This window comes from Adiantum capillus-veneris, chromosome 25 (genome assembly GCF_014529385.1).
Source record: "Adiantum capillus-veneris isolate H3 chromosome 25, ASM1452938v2, whole genome shotgun sequence".
Classification (NCBI taxonomy): Eukaryota; Viridiplantae; Streptophyta; class Polypodiopsida; order Polypodiales; family Pteridaceae; genus Adiantum; species Adiantum capillus-veneris.
Genome location: NC_140955.1, coordinates 75,553,945 through 75,562,376, shown reverse-complemented (window position 1 = coordinate 75,562,376; position 8,432 = coordinate 75,553,945).

The following is an 8,432-nucleotide window of genomic DNA, read 5'->3' as shown; positions in this document are numbered from 1 at the left end:
TAGGACTTCTAGAAAAAATAGCTGTTACTTCTTGTGGCATTGAATATGAGAAAACTTTTGTTATTGTTGACTTCGGCAAGAAGAACAATTATGATATCATTCTAGAAATACCATTCATGCGACAATTGAAAATGGTCCAAGATTGGGGTTATGTCCATATCTACCTGATACGTATGGAAACCACGATGAGAATAAATCTTAAGGACCATATTTACAAGGATATGATAAGAACTCTAGTAGAAGAGTTTGATTCCACTACTGTAGGAGGATCAGAACTTCCAGCATGGTTCGGTAAGCCTAAATAATTGTGGATGTGTGGAGCTTCGCAATGTGAAATCTTAAAGCGAGAGGAAGGCATCCTAGAAAGGGAAATTGAAGGTAAGGATTATATCCCAGAACCCTTTCCTTAGGAAGCATTAGAGTCACTTGAATGGGAACACATCTTGGCTACTCTCAATGTATGTGTTATTCAAGACGATCCAACAACAAAGTTTTGTGATGCAAATGGTTATGGCATAGTTCCTTAATTTGCAGTGAGTGTGATCCAAGAAAACAAAGTCTAAGAGAAATACAAGTTCTATGACTCCGTCGAACACTTGGAGCTTCAAGAAGATGTCGACAATGGAAATCCAGACAATCCAGCAGGTGACATAAACAACACTTTAACAAATGCACGGTTTTATGAGGGTCCAGATCAAAGACCCAGAAACCAATGTGACCCCTACAAAAACAAAGTGCATCAAAAGTGGATTCCAAAATCCTCAATGAAAATGGAACTGCAACAAGCATCCTCGCATGTGGCTCCTATACATGTAGAAAAGAATTAGTCAAGAAGAACACATCCATGTCAACAAGCTAACAACACTCTAATCAAGTGGATAGAAAAGTCATCCCAGAAACAACAACCCAAGAGCAAGCAAATTATAACTTTCCATAATCATCCAAACCACAAAGGGAAAGTTCTAGAATGCGATAGTGATGATTCTTATGACATTCCCTACCAGCAACTCAGGTCATCACCATCACTAGTCGCTTCCGTAACAACCAAAGAAGGATAAAAGAAAAGAAGAACAAGTTAGAACCAAAAAGTTTGACAAATCTAGATACCAAGGGGCCAGCTTGGCCAAAAGTAGGTAGGGATCAAGAAGACGAAGAATCTTGATGAAAAATCACAAGATCCAATGCCAGCAGGAAAATGATCGGAGCCTACAAGAACATCTACAAAAGTCACAAAGTTGCAAGCTTCCGCAAATCAGATTTGGGTTCCAAAGAAGTTGATTCAAGCACACATAGATCAGGAGTTTATTTGGATTTTGAAGCGTAAAGTATCAACTCTCAAAGTCTAAATCTTGTCCCCAACCAAGAGTACAAAGGCTGAAGCAAAGACCGCTAAAGAATCACACAAAGACAAGGTGAATCGCAAAGAAGTCTCTTCAAACACAACGAGGCAAGGACAAGTATGGGTTCCCAAATGAGCAGCATCAACAAAACAACCTGTAATCACATAAAGAAGTGGGTCCCAAAGGGAACCAAGAACAGTGGTGTTATTGCACCGCCGCTTGAATTCTTTCAATTCCTCTTACGGTTACAGTACGGTTAGTAAAGAACCCACTCTAAGGAAAAATGCCAAATACGACAACCAACCACAAGGCTAAAATGGACCCCAAAGAAGCATCAAACAGATAAGTAAGCCTTCAAAAAATCTCTACAACCTTCAATCAAGCAAAATGGCACATGAGCCTCAAAGACCATCACATTGCTTACAGTAGGAAGCCTCACCAGCAAATGCCAATAAGCCTCACTAGCAAAATTACTTATACCCACATCTTGCACATCATAAATTTGTTTATGCATTGAATGTGTATACATGAAAGGGCTACATTACAAGGCCTGCATAGGCACAGTTCTTAATTGACCAAGCACAACACATACCCTTGACGATACCCTGTTGTCAAGGTGGACTCCAAATAGGGGGGGGGGGGGGGGGGGGGATGATGGGGGCATTCTAAATGCGGACCTAATATTATGAATATTAGAGGGCAATGTTTTGTGAGTTGTATTGAATTTTTGCGGTTTGATTGTGATGATTTTTTGACAAAATTCAGAGTATATGCCCTCATAGTAGAGTTACAAGAGGAGTATGGGGACAAATCATAGTAGAGTTAAGAGGAGTATGGGGACAAAACCATATATGAGCCCCTAGGGACATGTGTACAGTGTACATAGCATTTAGAATGTTATTAACTTGATTTTTCTTTTTTGGTTGAGTCAATTTTTGGTTTTCTTTTATTACTTTTTGAGATTCAAAAATAAAAATTAAAAATCCATAATCCTGGTGACAAATAGACTGAAGAGATGCCGAGCAGTACAAAGAGAAGCAGGTACAGGAAAATGACGAAACTTCATGAGGTATGCCTCAAAAGTCGTCTTCACAAGGCTAGAATGTTAGAGGTAACAAAACAATGCTGATAGCCTTCGATAACAACATGAGGTCAAAAATGACTAAGAATGGTCATAAAAATCAGGGATGGACTACAAGGACAAAGAAAGTTGGTGGCAACTAAACAAAAGCACCCATCAAGTGTACAGTTTCCTATCAAACACTTCATGTGACTACAAGGCTGTATACAAGAAGTAGATCTTTATACCGTAAATCTTCTATCTTGTATGTGACTTAATGAAGCCTAACAAACAAAAGGGACTAATAGTACTGACAAGAACATAATGTGCCACAGATGCTCATTAGTCATTCTTGAGATTCAACTTCAAAAAATTAAGCTTGGAAAGCCAAACGTAAGTCCAAATCAAGCTAAACTTTGTCAGGAGGCTATGCATGGAGAGTACAAGGTAAGGGTTTCCACAAAGAAAGAGGGTCTAACCCCTAGGTAGCCAAAGATACAATTTTTTCAAATTTGAAGCCATGATAGCCACCTGCATACCTTGTACATCATGTATATGAGCTTTGGGGACAAATGGACCATGATATCTCATAGATAAGACCTATTTAGGAATTTTGGGAATTATTCAAGTCCCATTTCTTATAACGCTATTAAAAAACTTAGTATTTTTGTGTATTTTGAGTTATCATCTATTCACAGTTACACTCTATGTTTCATATACCCCTTAACACATATCTATAGGGATATGTGTATTTGGCTAAAAGCACGCTTTGGTGGTACAGAAAGGACTGTCCTTGACATCACCTTTGACAAATCTTCGAGCTACAATTTCTACATGTCACATGAAAAACTATCTATCATATTATATATCAGTGGTGAATAGATCTTCAAAAGGAGAATCTAAAAACACAAGGTCCGAAAAGTTTTGACCTAAACTACAAAAATTTTACCAGTCCCCACTTTTTCATTGGTAGAAGTAAAATAGGTCCTTTTTTTGTACCACCAAACAACGCTTTCACCAATTTATATACATACTTATATGCATCAACTACATTGACATCAAAAGAATGAGGGAAGCATGGCACTAAACTCAATTTGCATTATACAACATTATTCATGTAGAAAAAGTTCTTTGAATCAGTAGCTCAGATCTGAGACATTAATGTTAAATAATTGGCTATATCAACACTCATAAAAGAATCTACAATAATCAAAAACAAATTTTAGAATTGAAGGGACCTCAACATAGTGTGCTGTTTAGAAACACCAAGATAAAAATAATAATCCAATTCACATATTTACATGGATCCAAGTATTGTACAACTCATCCGAGGAAATGATACTATTGTCAAGAGGCTCAATGACTTAAATACATCATTAAACTTTGCGTTTTCTCATATATTTCTCCAATACGTACAAGGTTTCTCTATCACAAGCTGCTTCATTTACCAACTTATTGCAAGTATACTCTTGTTTGTCCCTTGCATAGATCCAACCAAGTAACCTTGTAGTGATTGTTCTCTCCAAAAAACTTTCAAGCTCTTCTTTTGATTGATTCCACATTTTTTGGAAAAATCAAGTAGGTTATGGGCATATTCCACATTACATTGTAAAGGGCCTCGTCAAAAATCAAGGTATTATTTCCATCCAAATCATGAAAAATTATCCATGCTACATCCAAGTTCTTGTGGTATACAAAGCGATATCCAATTAGAAGATCTGTCTTTTGGCATGCTGCATGTCCTACTATGACATTAAATTTTTGATGGTGTTGTGGAAACCATAACTCAAGAATACGACGAGTCCTTTGCAATCTATTAGTGCTCCAAATCCACACCTCAAACCATTGCATGCAAAAATCAAGGAAAGTGAATGCATCTTTGCAAATAAAATGCCACACATTTGTACTCTCTTCAACGAGATGCATATGTTTTCCCCAATCTAGGCATACATCACCATGTTGCATTTCAATGGTCTTAAGTAAAACACCATTGAGTTCAAGGATCAATACTCTTCTTTGTTTTCGTATAGTATCTGAGGGTGGTGGAATTAATTTCCTTCTAGGCCTATGAGTCCTCAATGACATGTGTCACCTCAATAGTAAATGCTTTGTACATTTGAAATCAAATTTATATGCTTCAGAGTCTCATGTTCCAAAAAAAAGGCATGATGGTCAATGGAAGAGATATTATTTTCAATTAACACACTGTGCACCAACATTATTTATTTTATCCATGATATATATAGACTTAACCCTTGAGAAGACAACAAAGGAAAAAAAAAGTCTTCAATACACAGAAGAAATCTTGTACAAAGAGCTCCAACCACAAAGATAAAAGAGAGACTTCTTTTCCAAGGTTGAATAACATCTAGTTGATGAAATATAAAAGTGTACATATTTGGTTCATGTTCAAATAATTGGACCCAACACATTGTTTTGGCCGGAATACTAGAGCCCAACACATTGTTTCGGTCAAAATCTTCTTAACACATTTCCACCACTCTAGATGTATGTGAACATTCCACGTGATTGAGTCAATGCACACGCCAAGCCCTTACTGGTTGTTTTCTTCCACCTGCAATAAAAAATATGCTAGATTAGATACAAATTTGATGTTATTTTTTATATTTTTTGATAAATCTAAAGTGAGTCCTACCCATAAGCTTAAGTGTTTTGTGAGACAATTTTAACAAGTTCAGTTGGTTTGAAGATAATAGTGGCACACCAAACTTGGATGCCAACATAGCTGGATCCTTGCTTAAGGAGTTTACTACTTTCTTGCCTCTACTTTCTTGAACATAACTTAACTTGTTATTTCACAATGGTAGCTGTGAAGATGCACAAGATGAGCTTTCCACTTAGACTGAATTGTTGTCAAGTTCTTCCCTTAGAACTTGGACATTGAACATGCCCCATTCTTCCATAATGTCTTGAAACTTTGTAAATAGGTCATGAACCTCTGTGATTGGAGATTGTCCTAGCCGATGAGTGAAATAACAGATCGAATGTCATCTATATTATTTAGATTTAAAAGGTATGGTAGAAGCTCATTGCAAAGAAGATAGTCAGGCCTCCCTTGAAAACTTTCAGGATATAAGCAGTTATCATTTGGGTTAATACATCCCTTCTTAAGTGCAGCCTTTTTCCCATTGTTTTCCACAAGGATGCTATTCTATGACCTTAGTAGCTATAAGGATTTCACAAGGCTAACCTTTCCCCCTAGCGCTATAGTATGAAATACTCAAACTTTAGCTTGAGTCTAAAGATATTTTGCCATGTCCTTGATAGCCACAAGGATGTCATGAGGCTGTGCCTTTGCATAGTAGGGCTACACTGCAAGCAAGGCTCTTTCCATTGGTAGCTACAAGGATGTTAGGAGGCAAGCCTTGCATCCTAGTTCTAAAGAATATGCACTTGAGGCTCGAACTTAAGATCGAGCCTAAAGGTATTCTTCTATGCCCTTGGTAGCAACAATCCCTACATGATGGTGCTATTCTACTATATGCAAGTGAGGATCGAACTTAAGTTTGAGCCTACTGTCATTGGTAGCCACACAAATGTCATGAGGCTAACCGTACACCCTAGTGCTAAAGTAACATATACAGTTGATGCTCAAACTTAAGTTCAAGGCAGACTTGCTATATTAGCATATGTAGGCAAGGTTTGAACTTAAGCTCGAGCCTCTTTCCCTAAGTAGCCCCAAGGATGCCATTAAGCCAGACTTGCTACAATAGCATATGTAGGCGAGGTTCGAACTTAAATTTGAGCCGCTTTCCCTAGAGCTATTATGCTCTGGCCCAGGTTAAGTCTCAAGCACTTGCATGAGGCAATGCTATCATGCTAAAATATCCACAATAAGCTCATGAGGTCACACTAGAGTGGAATATGCTAGTGCTTTGAGAGCATTAGAAGGTGAGGTTTAAGCTACATCAGCTCGTTGTTCTAGTTTCTCAACAAGGAAACAAGGCACCAAAAACGAGCTAAATATCAAAAGCAAAGAATCTACGTCAAGTGGAAATGTCACACTCAGTACAAGTAAGTGTTGTTATCTATCTTTTTCTTTAAGTAGATTAACTACTTAATTACAGTTTTAAAAAAACTTAATTAAAGTACTTATTAATTAAGTACTCTAATTAGAGAATAGCCACTTACTTTCAATTTATAGAGCGTGATTTTAGACGTAGTTGTAGTTTGATTAACTTAATGATAGAGTTTAAAAGGTGTATCAAGGAGACAGTAGCAAACAATAATGAGTATATGTAGTCATTAGAAGTAGATTAAATAGAGATTAGAAACTAATAGAATGATATTGAAGACTGAATTTTTGAGATGCAGGTTTAGGAGAGATTAAGAGGAGGGGAGGGAGTGATTGAGAGGAGGCAAGGGAGAATACATAGAGAGATTAGAAGAGATTAGGGAGTGATTAAGAGGAGGCAAGGGAGATTACATAGAGAGATTAGAAGAGATTAGGGAGTGATTAAGAGGAGGCAAGGGAGATTACACAGAGAGATTAGGGAGTGATTAAGAGGAGATGAGTGTAATTACACATAAAGATTAGAAGAAGATATCACACACACACACACACGAGAGAGAGAGAGATAAATAAGTGCACTTGGATAAGCTTTTCAAATTTGAAATTCAAATTTCAAATCTAGACTGCAATCAGATCTTCACCTACAATCAAAAAGAGAAAGATATGCACACACGCACACACACAGAGTTAATGTAGAGCGTTTTGGGACTGCAAATAGATTCATAGAGGAGAGGGAGATGGGAAAGTAAAGAGCCATACTTGTCACGTCGTCATCAATTTCAAATCTAGACTGCAATCAGATCTTCACCTACAATCAAAAAGAGAAAGATATGCACACACGCACACACACACACAGAGTTAATGTAGAGCGTTTTGGGACTGCAAATAGATTCATAGAGGAGAGGGAGATGGGAAAGTAAAGAGCCATACCTGTCACGTTGTCGTCAATTTTTTCACAGTCTGCACAAAAATTGAAACCATGTTTTAATGTAGAAGAGAGAGAGGGAGAGAGAGAGAGAGAGAGAGAGAGAGATAGAGAATTAATATAGAGTTGTGAAAAAGAGCCTTGTGGGGCCACGAGCAGATTCGCAGAGGGCAAGGAGATGCGGGAGTAAAGAATCTCACCTGTTGCGCTGTCGTCGAATTCGTCACAGTCTTTAGAAAAATCCAAACCTATTATAATACAGAAGGTTTTAAAAGCATTAAAAGGTCTTTGATAGCTTTTCCCACCAACCCTACCAAGGTTAGATTAGCAAACTCACATGCGTGGACCAAAACTAATGGTTTTCATGATGGTTAAAAGAAGTGGAAAAAAAACTTTTCACGAAAATCAGCATAACTTTCACATACGGAGTCCGATTGAAAAACTTTTTTTATGAGCTTGTAGCTTGAGATCGGCTCTACGCTTTTCTGAACAAACCCTGTTCTAGAAACCTATTGTATAACAGGTTTTATGAACAGTTTTCAGAAAAACGACGTTTAAGGGGTCAAAAAATTCGACGAAGCTAGGGGTGTCTAGAACTAGTTTTTTGAGAGTTTTGAGAAAATAATACTCACAAGTTGGACATAGTTTTGACTTCCCTTGGCTAAAACCTTTTAGGATCAATGAGTCAGGGACCCGCCTCCACCAACCCTCTTCCTTGACCGATTTCATTGCACCTATTTGCATGTAAAATTGTCCTGCTACAACACGTAAAACACCAGGACTATAATCACCGAGAATCAATTTACACATAAACAACTGAGAAAAAAAACTCATTGTATTTTGAATGTCCATCAAGGCTCAATTGTCATCGCATAATCTCCAAGTCCACCTATACTCGAACTAATGTCCTATCCTAAAAGAAAACTATATGACTAACTAGGCTCGAGCTTAAGTTTGAGCCACTCATGCAACTACTTTGAAGCCTCACCTTCTTGTAAGCTCCGACTCTTTTGATAGGTCATTCAAGGAAACTTAGGTTTGATGTAAAGCGCATCATTACCTTGGATCCACCTT